Below are 13,624 nucleotides of genomic sequence, written 5' to 3' on the forward strand. Positions count from 1 at the left end.
CCCCATTTCTAGGCTTAAAAATCACCTGTATCTTACCCACAAGTCTGCATCTTATGCTGGTAGTCGGGATGGGAGCATCTCGGTACCCTCTGCTCCTGTAGGGGGCCTTCAACAAAGGGACTTTCTCTTGGAGGAAGCATTCAGCAGGAAGTCTCTCACCTGCAAGTCCTTGCTGGAGCAGAGAACAAAGAGAGCCTCCCAATACTGGCAGCAGCACCAGCACTAGCAGATAAGGGAGGGGGGGCTGAGGGAGAGACAGGTGCATCTTATCTTTATAATGGAAGAATTTTGACCAGGTGCTAAGCCTACACATAGCATAGATTCAGCAGAACATGATACTGACTGGATTTTATACCCATTCTTGGTAACTGCTGACTCCATTCCAAACTTAAGTATCTCAAAACAAGAAAATCGCTTAGAATTGTCGAGTGATCACAAAGACTAAATTTTCAAACCGGCAATTCTGGCTTCCTGTTAAAGAGAAGTATAAAGAACTCAGAGAGGAAGCTATGAAAATATTGCTTTCACGTGCTTCCAGTTATTTCTGTGAGTCTGGGTTTTCAGCAATAATTTCTGTGAAAACTAAACACAGAAATAGTTCAACTTGGAAAACTATTTATATCTGGTGCTATTAGAAATTCAACCAAATACTGTACAATTACAGAGTCTGAAACAGGCCCATTCTTCTCACTAAAATCTTAGGCTGTGAACACGCAAAAACATACATATTTTCAAATTATAGTTTTAAAAACCCATCTTAAATCATATTATATAATTAAACAAACTGTATGCAGTTGAAAAGAAGTTGCAAAACCATTCAAACTCTCATGTCCTGAATCAGTAAAAAAACAGAATTTGGTTGTGCGGAACCCCCCAAAATATTCATAAAGGAGCAACAGTACTCAAAAGTTTGGGAATCACAGTCAAAGAGCATCCTTGTATTCTATGCCAGACCATTACATTTCAGTAGAATTTAAAATACACTAGGCAGCATTCTGGGACTGGTAAACCTTCAAATATTCTTAGATTATGTACAGACAAGGTGGCATATGATGGGGTGTTTGGCATAATTGTGAGAAAAGCTATGAAGGAAAGATCTGAAATATTTAATCTTAGATTTATAGTATGATATTTATATAAAACAAAATTCTCAAGTACTTCCTTACTTGTTTATCTCACAACTGTGCCTCTAAATTCATTTATGAAGTGCTCTTTTGAAAGACCGGAGTTAACTTTGAACATCCTTTGCTGGTTTCTAACAGATTTCTAATGACTCTGGATATATTTTGCCTGCAAGACAACTGCAGGATTGAGCCCTTTTGTAACAATTGGACCTACAACTTTACCCGAATTGTGAGTTCAACTGTAAAAAGTATATAAAAGTTCATAAGATGTTACAATAACCTATAATAACCAATGTAACGGGGAAGGTACAAAAGGGAGACAATAACTGACGAAGTCTAAACAGAAAAAGGCCACATTAACATAATTAAGACTGTTAAAATTATGCTTGTTAAAAAAAAATGTAAAGCCAAAAGATATGTCAAATAATAAGCCTAATTAGTAAATAAATGATGAGGGGATGGACTATTCCACCTATCATTCCATTTACGGATTCTTAAAAGAAAAAGATTTTGTTGGGAAAGTATGAAAAAAACAAAACCAAGAGACAAAGGCTACTAGAGCAAGCTTCACGATCATGGCTGTTACGCGCCCTGGTTTTCTGGGACTCCAGGCCTTCATCGCCCTAATCTTGAGAAATGTCCTGAACAGACCGGGCCCGAGACTGGGTGACCTCTACTGGCTGCAGCTGAATCGCAAACACCACTCGGGATGACAGGTATTACCATCTTTGATACCATCTAAGAAACTGTCAAACAAGGGCACGTTTCCATCTAAGATTGGACTTTAACAGCAGCAGCAGCATCTCCTCCACCCCTTCTCCGCTAATTTCTTCTCCGTTCCCCAAAAGGACAGTTATTGCCATAGTTGATACCATTTTAAACTTTCCAGATAAAGGGAAAGGGTACAAGAAATGTTGTTAAAATGAAAGCCTGCCTTAAGAGTTCACATTTAAAATGCTTTAAGTGTTTTTTCCTTTTCGGTATCGTTAATAAAAAGTTTAAAAGATTTTGAAATAGTATGTTTGCCAAAATACTACCCAGGCTGAAGTCTCCGTATACCAAACCCCAGACCTTGTCTAATTAACACTGTTTAATGTAAATGTAGGACACTGACTGGGCTACATTAACACTTTTAGTTCATATATTCCACCTAAATAATTACAACAACCCTTTGTTAAGATTCCCTCCAAGACCCTTTCCACTCAGCTAATCCCTTAAGGCCATATCCTTTTCCAGTTGAAGTAAATAATAAAATTCCTATTGTTGTCAACAGAACAAGTATTTGGCTCTTAATAAATGCTAGCCTAGTTTTCTTAACTATTGATGCCTTTGATATTATTTACCTGTACCTTTTCCAAGCTTCCTCTATTATTGCACCAGAAATAGGCACACCTTTCCCAGTATGTTTAATCAATGCTCTGTAGAAAGTAATTACAGGACATGATTCTCCACTGTCTTGCCCCGGTATAGTAATTTATTCTTGTGCAAAGTGGGCGTAAAATATTGCTATTCTGGTTTGGTAGCATTCTACACCCACTTTTGCAGAGATGTAGAGTTCTACACATGGGGCAAGGCCACCATGTCACAATTTTATTAACTTAGTTGCCAGTTTGTTTTATAAGCATAAAAAAATTAAATGGCAAAAGGATATCAAACTCTAAGGAAATCCTATGAACCAAGCTGAACAAAGATTGGTTGAAAATCTAAATGACAGAAAATAAAATTTAAGTGTAACCATTCATTGTTACAAATGGATCAAAACTCAATGCCTAGATTATCATATTGGTAAACAAAATTTAATAGGACAAATTATATCTAAGTATTTCAGATATAGTGCTCTGAGATGTGTAGGTTAGTGACATATTTCCTTGCTTTGGGCATGATCTCTCTCTCTCTCTCTCTCTCTCTCATTGAAGGCAATGGAAAGAATCCCTTGATTTCAGCGAGAGTTTTGGAACGGGCCCTGGAGGAAGTGTTGGATCTTATTTTTTTATTTTAACCAATACCCTTATTCTTACAGCATGCTCCAGTGTGGATCCCACTCTAGGTGCACATACTGAAATGTTTTCAAAAGCAGTGGCTGCTGAGGTCAGGCATGCACCCTGTGCTTCCTTGTGCCACCCAAAAGACAGTATAAAGGCTAGGGTGGCTGCAACCGTCCCTTTGTTTCCTCTTTGTGACCATGGCCACGAAATAGAACCTGGTGTATATCTGACCCACTAGTCTTAGCTCTAGCAAAACTTTTATAAATCTTTAAGAAAATCTTCAGAACTACTTCCGATCTTCTATATAGACCTCTGTGAACAGTTTCCAACCTTATGAACTCTACAAGTCAGACACTTCTGTACAGAACACACTATAGACACCCACCCCTGTCCACCTATACAGGGCCCTTTAACCGGGGGGAGACAAAATCTGTGGGCTTTAATCCTGTCCATTCTACAATGGCCTAACCCCCCACTACCCCAAAAGAAGGACACAGTAGGACTCATAGATGGAGCATCATGTCGGTATACTTGTCACTCTCCATGAGAATGCGCAAGTTATGAGATGTAAGGCTAAAGCTCCATTTTCTGGCACAGTCCATGAAGGTTTCAGACCCTGGGGAGACAAATTCCGGAATTCTATCTTCATCCAGCATCCAACCTTGCAGACAAGCAACACTAAAGACCAGCACAAAATCCAGCAGCTGCATCAAAGCCATCTTCAACATCATTGGCATCAAACCTGGCACCAACACTTCTGGTATCAAAGAAGTCTCTTCAAATACAGAGATTTCAGGGGGATCTCAGTTTCATCCCATAAGGACAGATGCCATAAAGCCTCCGGACATAAATCCCACAATGCCCCACATGGTGTCAAGGGTTGAGGAAAAGCAGCATACAATGTAGCAGACAACTCTAGCACCAACCCCAGCTACAATGACCCACTCACTGGAGTCAATGCTCACTTTGGAGGATGAGCCCAGAGAACCAAGACCGTCATCTGAGCTAAGACATTTATCGACTCTAATAGCAAGAATCCCATATACTTTGGCACAACCCATGACAGTGGTCTACTCCTCACCATCACCAGGGCATACATTCTCCCCATCTCCCAGTTAAGAACTTTCTCCTCTGAGGTCAGTGATTGACACTATGGATGTGCCTCCCAGCTTACCCTATAGGGCTCAGCTGCCACCAATCTGTAAGGAATGGCTGTGGACTGACCAATACCCAACAAGACAGCTGTATTCTTATGGCATGCCACAGTGTAATTATTGGAGGTACAGGGATCCACTATCTCAGGCATTAAGATGCCAGTCTCAAGAGGAAGATGTTACTCCCCATTAGCATTCCTACACCAGACTACCAGGAAGAGCCAGATCCAGGGACAGATCCAGCCAGATCCAAAGCACTTTTTGTCTTCGTCACCTGATGAAGCAGTATCCTCAGCATTCGATATCAGACCAGACATAGTAATGTTCCAGAAGTTTCCTGTGAGGATTGACTGGCGATAGAGATGTTAGTCATAACTGAGAAATCACACAAGCTATTTGATGTCTTGTCAGCTTCAGATCCAGCCAGGATCATCTTCCCCACAAATGAGGGATTACTTGACCTCATTAAGGCCCTATGGCATACACTGACCATGCTAACTTCCACTGCAAAGCGAGTCAAGAAGAGGTACCAAGTACCTCCCTGGGAGTTTGAATACTTTACATCCACCACAACCCAAGCTCCTTCTTCATATCCGCAATATACTAAAAGTTGAATATGAGTAAGGCAAGGATCTGAAAAGGCTGGACCTTTTTGGATCGTACTTCTCAGCTTCCCTACAACTGCGTGCAGCTAACTGCCTTCCTAACATAAGAGAGAGTAACACTTACCTTGTGAAGGTACTACAGCCAAGAAGAGCCTCAAGACTAAAGAAGGTCAAGTGGTGGCCACGGATGCCTCCAAAACTAAGGCTACCTTTATGATCACTGTGATGACAATGTGCTAGCCCTCACAGCTCCAGGCAGTGGGCATTCAGAGAAACATATAGGCCATGACTGAGGGTTTGCTGCTTCAGGACTGAGAGCTGCTCAGAAAGAGGACAGATGATACTCTGTACTCACCAAAGGACTCAAATACCACACTCTCTGGGTATTTCCTCATTTGAAAGAAGAAAGGAGGTCTACACCTACACCTGAGGAAACTCAACAAATACATATACCCTCTCAGATTCAGGATGGTAATACTTGCCTCCATCAGTCCATTTCTTCAAACTCAAGGGTAGTTTATAGCTCTCAACTTGAAGAATGCATACTCCCATATAGCTATCCATCTAGCCCACAGGAAATACCTAAGATTCAGTGGGACCCAACCATTACCAATACAGAGTTCTGCCTGTCATGCCACTGAGAGTATTAACCAAATGCCTGGCAGTGCATGTAAGGAAGCAGGGAATCTGTGTACCCACCTCACCTGGGATGACTAGCTGATCAGAGGCAGGTCTCAATAAGAGACTACAACAGTCTTATAATAAGTCCTTTCCCTGTTCTCTCAACTAGTATTCACAGTGAACTATGAAAAATCATCACTCATGCCATCACAGACAATAGAGTTCATAGGACTATGATTAACTCCCAATCAGCAAGGGAGTTCCTACCACCTAGGAGACTGGTTCCAGTCTCTCCAGCTTTGGCAAACAACCTAAGATCAAATTCCATATTCAGTCTTCATGAAGAAGAAAGAATGGTTACTTATCCTTCAGTAACTTTGATTCTTTGAAGTGTTGTAGAGTGTGTGTATCCTGTGACTTGCCCACCCTTCATCCCTGCTTTTCGGAGTCCTCAGCAACACTGGCTTTGAATGGCAAGGGCACTGAGAAGGGGTCACAGATGATCGACCCTTACTCCTTGTATGGTGCATAAGGAGGCACATGATGCATGCACAGCCCAGCTAACACCGCTTTCAAAAACACTCCAATCTAGCATGCACGAGGTGCACGAGCAGCTCAGTAGGATCTAGGCTGCCTATGACATCTCGAAGAACAATAGTTACTGTAGGTTAAATACCCATTCTTTTCTGTCCAAGGATTATCACTTTACATTCATTCTTTCATATTATAATTCCAAGCTTTAGAATCAGCACCCATGATGGTGATTCATTTTTGTCATAAATGTAATTGAGTGCCATTTGAAGTGACCAGACTGAAGGATGCAAAAAATGACAATAAATGTGAATGACAAATACTTTAGTAAAAGTTTGACGGCAATGATGTTTGTCACATAGAAACAGATATTATACCTTTAATAACAGAATGCTAAATTTCTGCCTTTTGTATTGAAATATTACACAGATTTTGCTTTAGTGACCTTTTTAGTTTTTGAACTAGGACACTAGGCATTTGCATTGTCAGCTAGCAGCCCACTCATTATTAATTTACTGAGCTGTACAATGTTTCCATTGCTACAAAACAGAAGGCAGAACATTCCTTGACTAAAGTGAGAAATGTGTTCTCTACTAGCAATGCAAACCATGTTCGATAACTTTAAAACAGTAAGACAAATGCTGCTATTATTTCATGTTGACGGAACAGCAAATGGCTTGTTTTACTGAGATAATCATTGCCAGTTTAAAATCCCTGTCCAAAATTAAAGCTGATTCATTTTCATTTTAATATAAAATTACCTTTTTGCACAACATGGTAGTGACTCAAAGTAGAGCTGGCAGAATACTACTAATAGTACTTTTACTGAGCCAAAGGTGAGGAACCTTAATGGGAAGTATTGGATCTTACCAATAACAAACGGAGAAGGTTTTTATGCCTGTGTACAGACCTCTTGAGATTGCAACTAGGGTGCCATTTATGATGGTGGATTTTTGTGATGTGGATACTCCCTCGTTAAGACTGGATTAAGATCAAAACTCATTTCACATAGGCCACTCAGTACACACCATCTGCTAGCACCATTTTTGTCATCACCCATCTCAGATGGATTTGAACCCACGACTGGCTTCAGATCACCCACCGCTAATTTCTTCACCAATCCACTGCTACCTCATCATTTTTATTATAGCTCTCAGGCCAAAGTAGTGCTACTATTACATCCTACTGGCAGTGTTTTTTCTTTAAAGGAAACAAGTGAAGATGTTGCGTAATCTGATTTATCTTTTAACAAACGGTTGAATAAATACACTCACACACCTCCCAAATATTGAAAACTAGACACCTTCCCCTAGCAGCAGGTAAATGGATCAAGGATGTTTGAGGGATTTCCCATTTTAAGTACAGGGAATACTGCAGTATAAACCCTTTTAATAGTTACTTTGCAAAATATACATACTTTGATATATACTTGCAAAAACTGTTTCACGTCAACAAAACTCACTCTCTTTTTTCAGTTTATCCCTCTACTAAAAGGCTGAATATTGTCCTGACCTGAACCACATCTCTGCTAATAGAATTATTCCTCTGCTCTCTCAAGGATGTGTGGGAGGGGAACAAATTAATCTCTGTACGTGCCTGAAAATGCCAATTGACATGCAGTGTTAATGCTGAGTCAAGACTGAAGACACACAGGAGAAATGAGCTGGGAAAGACATCTAAATGGAAGGCCAGGTTTTTTTTTTGTAAAATACACAAGCAGGAGATGGTTTCCATCATGAAAACTCAGTTCTGTTTCAACACTTGAAAAGAAAACATCCTCTTCACGTTGTCATTTTAAAGTGAACTCTGAAAATCTACAGGTCATGTTGACTTTGAAAATACTAAAAATTAAAGTTTATCCAACATGATGCAGTGAGGTAAATGACACATCCCAAGAGAGAGCAGGGAATGATGGTGTCATAGTCCGTCCTTTGAATTTCTGCTGAGGGAGAGCAGCTTTAAATTGTGGTCAGGGCTTGCACAGAGATGTGCTAAATCGGCACATTTCCCTAACTACCGTGGCCATGCCCCTTTCCACGCCATGCCTGCACACACATGATGTAAACCCCACAATACAGGACCAACCTCTGGTGAACTTGATCTTATTCCCTACAGCCACCTGACTGCTTTCCTTAAAAATCCAGAGATATTAAATGCAAATGCCAGAGTTTATGCAACAGTAAAGTGGAGTGACAACGTATTCTTAATTTGTTGAATTCCACAAGTTAAGGTTTCTCCTGACATGTTAAATTGGTTATGTTGAACAAAAAGGAAATTCTTTTTCCACGTTCTCCTTCTAGTGTAAGCTCTTCACCAAAATATCTAGCTTAACAGGACTCTGATTTGCTTTTCTGGATGAAACTGCAATATAAATGTTAAATAACTAATTTAAACTATCATCCTACTGTTTCTTTTTAACCTATCCCATAAAATTTGCAGATATGTGCAAAGCTGCCACATTTGTGTTATGGGAGAAACGTTAAGTTTTGGGAGTTTGGTTGCTCTTAGTAGCTCATACTGAATGTCATATTAATGCTAAAAGTGGGGTAAAAGTGGTGGATGGTGGGGTAATATCTTTTATTGGACCAGCTTCTAGTGGTGAAGACCTGAAGAGCTCTGTGTAAGCTCAAAAGCTTGTCTTTCTCACCAACAGAAGTTGGTCCGCTAAAAGATATCACCTTACCCACCTTGTGTTTCTAGGTGCCTGGGCCTGACTTGGCCACAACCACTTGCATCCATACTAGCACTAATTTTTTTTCAATACAAATGGAACATCCGTATGGATTACACCCTGTAAACCGGCTCCTGCTGAGCCCTTCACTAGTAGGGAAAGGACCGTAGTCCAGCAAGGCTGGCAAGAACACGTCAGCTTTTCTGTTCTCCTTCCCCTACGGGATGCTGATGACTGGCTGCTACCGGAGGTGGCGCTACGACACGTTTCATGGCATCTCTGCGTGGACTGGAGTGACCAGATAGGTACCAATTACCGCCCACCGCTGGGCCTGATTTTCACACTTGGTATCTGGTCACCCTGGAGTGAGCTAGAGCGTTGGCAGAGCAGGATGGGTCTTAGGCCAATCCCTGTCTACCACTGGCTGACAAGCCCCCTTCAGTGCCCGCTGAGGAGACGGGGGTGGAGGGTCCTTTCCCGGTGCGACTGGATCCAGGACCCCGCCTGACCAGAGCAGCCGCCAAAACCGTTCTACCGTTTGGGGCAGTGGGTCCCGAGCACGGTGGGGACCAGGCCAAACCGGGGCGAGGTCCTCGCTCGCTGGGCACCAGTAGGTGGGAGGAGCCTTCAGGTGGGCCTGGCTCTGCCCTCTCCAGGCGCTGGGCCTGGCTCCGCCCCTCACCGCGGCCCAGAGAAACGGTCGGCGCGCACAAACGTTCCAAGCGGCCCGCACCTGACGGAGGGAGATGCCGCGCATGCGCTGTCCCAACGCGTGTGCTGCGTAGTCTTGGCCTGCGCCCAGTTCCCGCCCTCTCACCCTAGCTTGGCGCTTGCGCAGTGTAGTAGCTCTTGTGAGGGGAGGGTCGGGGAGGGGGAGTGACGATCGCCGTAACTACCCCTCCCTCCCCGTTCGCTGCTGTCGGGTCCCGGAGCGGCTTCCCGGGAGCCGGGCGTGTGACCGACCGACCGACCGAGCGAGCGTGGAGGCGGCGCTGCCCGGTAAGGACCGAGCCCGGGAGCCACCCCCGGAGGGGGCTCCGAGCCGTGCCGGCCACACAGGCCCTGGGCAACTGGCCCCTTCTCCGTCCTGCCCCCAGCCCCGCAACTCGCCCCTGCCTCAAGCCCCCTTCGTGGCCTCCCTCTTCCCTGCTCGCCGCCCTCCCGCCTCGCAGCCTGCTCTCCGCTCCGGGGGCCCCCCCGGCAGCTCCCCCCCCATCTTTGTTCCCTCGCTCCAGCCTGTCCCCTCCCCCTCGGTCTGTGCCCAGCCCTCCCCCATGGCGCTGACAGGCGCCAGCCTGGGCTAACCCTGCCGCGGCCGCTGCTAGAGCTCCCTTCCGGCCGGCACCAGCGCCCCCGTCTCCCGCCCTCGCCCCACTGCCCAGCCAGCGTGCCGCCCCTGCGCGGCTGTCATCCTCGCCTGCCCCGGCAAGCTCCCGCTGGGGCCGAGCGTGTCCTAGCTGCTCGGGGCAAGCATTTCTGCCTCAGGTACGGCGCTGGGGGCAGCGTCGGGGCGTAAATAAACCGTTCACCGAATATTTCACCCAGATAAGACACAATAAAGCCGTGTTATCTCACTCATCGGGCTTGTGTACGGTGTCCTGCCAAGAAAGGTAGCGACCCCTCCCCTTCCACTCTGCTCCCTCCTTCCACCTTAACTCTCTCTGGCTGCCCTGCTGTTTCCTTACTCCTTCCCCCACTCTCTTGTTTACTTTCTTTCCTCGAGATCTATTCCCTTACCTGTTTTCTCCCTCCTTGCCTTACTGCTCCTCCCTGTACCCCCGTGCCCATGTAGGACTCCTTTCCTTTCCGTTTTCCCCCAGGCCTCTTCTGTATAGCTATTCGCAGGGGACCTGCAGACTAACCCCCTGTGGGCTCTAGAACATTTTACTCACATATCACACTGTTCAAAAAAAAAAAAAAAGACATTACAAGAAAAAAGTTTCCTTCGTTATTAACTAAACAAAATCAACATATCCCACTGGCTACTTGTGACTTGATTGAAATAGTTGTTATGATTCTATTTAAATATTTTAATTAAGCAGCATTGTTTCCCTCATGTGTTGTTTTTTTTTCCCCCAAAGAGGCAAATTTAGCTGAATATGTTTCCAAGAAGAGCAGCATGTCCTAATTCTATCCTATTTGTAGTGGGATTACTGTGTAATGAAGAGAAATCATCACTACCAGGACTCTAATTTTGTGTGTGTGTGTGGCTACCTTTGCATATTTTTGCAGCTAGGAATTCCTAAACTTTTCATGCTGGCTGGGCAATGAATATAGAGAGTGGCCTTACACACATAAATGGCAAAGAATGTACCCTCTAAAGCTCAGGCTCACTGTATTCCCTAGTCCCCCCACATTATCAGAGAAGAAATCAAGGTGGTGGGGGTTCAGCACCTGCTGAGCACATGGAACTGAACTCCCTTCTCCTTACCAAAAAGCCTGGAACACGTTGTGGATGAAGTATTCTATCTATGCTGGTGGTTGAAATGGTTGGCACCTTCCTAGAGGACCTTTCTGCTAGAGTGAAACCAGTTATATTGTGAAGTGGTTTTACAGTGTGAATATTGTTCTACAGATACGAAGGTCCTATCTACATTAGGGCTCTTGAACATTTTCCCCCCACTGTTGGTAACACCAGTTCTTCTTCACCAAAGTAAACAACTTTGAGAGTCATAGAAAAGACTGGCTATTGCTGGCATGAGCACCATGTTGATTATAAAATAGTCTTGAAAGTGGCTCCCGCCCACTTGCTTGGTTTTTTTTTTTTTTTTTTTTTTTTTTACCTTAGCAACATAAAAGTATCAAGTCTGGTCATCCTTGATTTTGTTGGAAGACCTTTGAGGTGTCTTGGGGATATTTGTGAATACCATAGGTGTTGTATCTCTAACAAAGTATCCCTTTTTTTCCAAAAAATTAGTTATTGTGGGTAAGTAGATGTTAATTGAAAACCCAAACCAGTTTTAAGTAGTTTGACTAAAAATCCCTTTTCCTCTCAGATGCTCAGTTTTTACTCTGTTGGCTCTTGTAATGTCACCATTTTGTTATTTCTCCAGTCGCTACAGTCAGCTGCCTGGGATTTGAATTTCTGTGTAAAACAGAGTTGCATTGGAGTGCATTATTTTAAGTGAATGGCTTTGGAATTATGAGACATGGTTGCATGCAGCGTCTTGGGGGAGGAGGTACAAAAGATGTGAGATCTGGGGTTTAGAGGATTATATTTAACAATTTGCCAGACGAGAATGGACTTTTAGAACAAAAAGTGTGGTGGTTGTAACAATGGGGAAAACCCATTTGTGTGTTTTGAAGGACTGAAACCTACCAGAGCCGAAGGTTGCTGTTTGGGTGATCTCTGGTGTGCATGTCTAAGGTTCTTTTATTGTTTTTAATGGTCTGCTGTAATGCATTAAGAATAAATGTGCTTGCTTATAAAAAGCTGTGTGAGAACTTATATGTGAGGGTCATGATGCTGTTAGCCTTTGGAGAGAAAGTAAAGTGCAGATGCTGGCCTATTTAGGCATTCTGGCTTGCTGGGAACATCACAGTGTAGGCAGGGAACTGTGCAGACTGGAAATACCCAGGTCAAGAGGGAGAGAGACATGAGTCTCTAGCCAAGAGAGGTGATAGTTGGAGAGCCAGGAATCCAGAATGGGTGCCCTTGAGAGTCCATGGAGGAGGAATACAGGTTCTGTTACCGTGGTCTGTGATGCCAGGATCTTTAATTTTTCATGGATTGCTTTTTATGTTGTATGATGCTATTCACCTGCTCTGGAATTTATCCCTACCACTCCGGAGCGTAATAGCCCAAATTTTGTAATCTTCCAGACACTTTGTAAAAGACATCTTTTTGCTAGGGTTTGAGAAGAGGGCTGAAGGGTGTGCTTCCCATAATGATGAAGGGTTGGAAATTAGTTTATGTATGTGCCTGGCAGGCCAAGTTCCTGTTGAAATGATTATTGCAGTGCTTCTGGAATTTCACTGTACTGGATAATAGAGCATTCAATAGGTCTCTGTTACTGTTTTAAGTGTAAATAAATAATAGTACTTGTAGGTGACCTGCATTTTTGGCTGCATTGTTTTCAAAAGGAGTTTTCTGGTTGCTTTTTACTTTTTAAAGCAAGGAATCCTTTACCTCTGTTTAGAAATCCTGTTCTTCAGCCTCTTATTTGTACCTTTGGAGTCTAACTAGCAAATATTGGCTGTAATCCTACAAATGCTTAAGCAAGTGTGTAACATTACTAATGTGAGTAAACCCATATGCTTCAATGGGAAAAATCATCTGAATAATGTTAAGCATGTGCTTCAGTGTTTGTTTGTTTTGATTACCCTAAAGATTTAATCTTTTTTCGTAATACACTTATAATGAAGAAGAAAAAGATAATTGGCTGTAGAGATTGAATGAGTTTGAGGATATGATTATTTGTATAGTCACAAGAAAAGTGTACTTATTCTGCTTTGATGGACTAATTTAAATTAAAATTACTTGAGAATTCACCATTGGGAGTACTTATTATTTAATACAACTTGCTGGTGATGGTTGGCTGCCATGTCTGAGCAGACACGACAAATAATGTGCCGTTTAAACTTTTTACACACGCACAATTACATTCCTCTTCATAAGTAAGAGGACAATTGCGTTAATCATATTTATTTTCCTATGTGGTAACAATAGTTACTTTGATTTTTATCTTTGTACCTAATGTCTGAATGCCTCAGGATCTCTTAATGTTAGTTATTTACAAGAAATATGTTCCAAATAAACCACAGAGCAAGCTACTCAGAAATTAAACTGGGAAAGAAATGTAGTATGGGTGTAAATTACAGGATCAGATCCTAGGATTGCTCACTGCATAGGAAACGGAAGATTCTAGGATGAGGCACTTCTAACATCTTGGAACCTAGGTGCTGTAAAGTAATCAGATCTTCTGGGAAGAAT

General features: G+C 42.9%; 1 protein-coding gene across 8 annotated transcripts in view; it reads left to right on the top strand.

The window, feature by feature from the left end:
• The first annotated feature begins 9,314 nt into the window (after positions 1-9,314).
• SPECC1L (sperm antigen with calponin homology and coiled-coil domains 1 like) overlaps positions 9,315-13,624 on the top strand; it is a 111,026-nt gene continuing 106,716 nt past the window's right edge. For 6 of the 8 annotated variants that reach the window (XM_077834586.1, XM_077834585.1, XM_077834592.1 and 3 more), the window contains exon 1: positions 9,315-9,690. The gene's annotated coding sequence lies outside the window, so the exon portion shown is untranslated. The remainder of the gene's footprint in view (positions 9,691-13,624) is intronic. The other 2 variants (XM_077834593.1, XM_077834591.1) reach the window with 2 other exon arrangements.

This window comes from Eretmochelys imbricata, chromosome 15 (genome assembly GCF_965152235.1).
Source record: "Eretmochelys imbricata isolate rEreImb1 chromosome 15, rEreImb1.hap1, whole genome shotgun sequence".
In the NCBI taxonomy this organism is placed as follows: domain Eukaryota; kingdom Metazoa; phylum Chordata; order Testudines; family Cheloniidae; genus Eretmochelys; species Eretmochelys imbricata.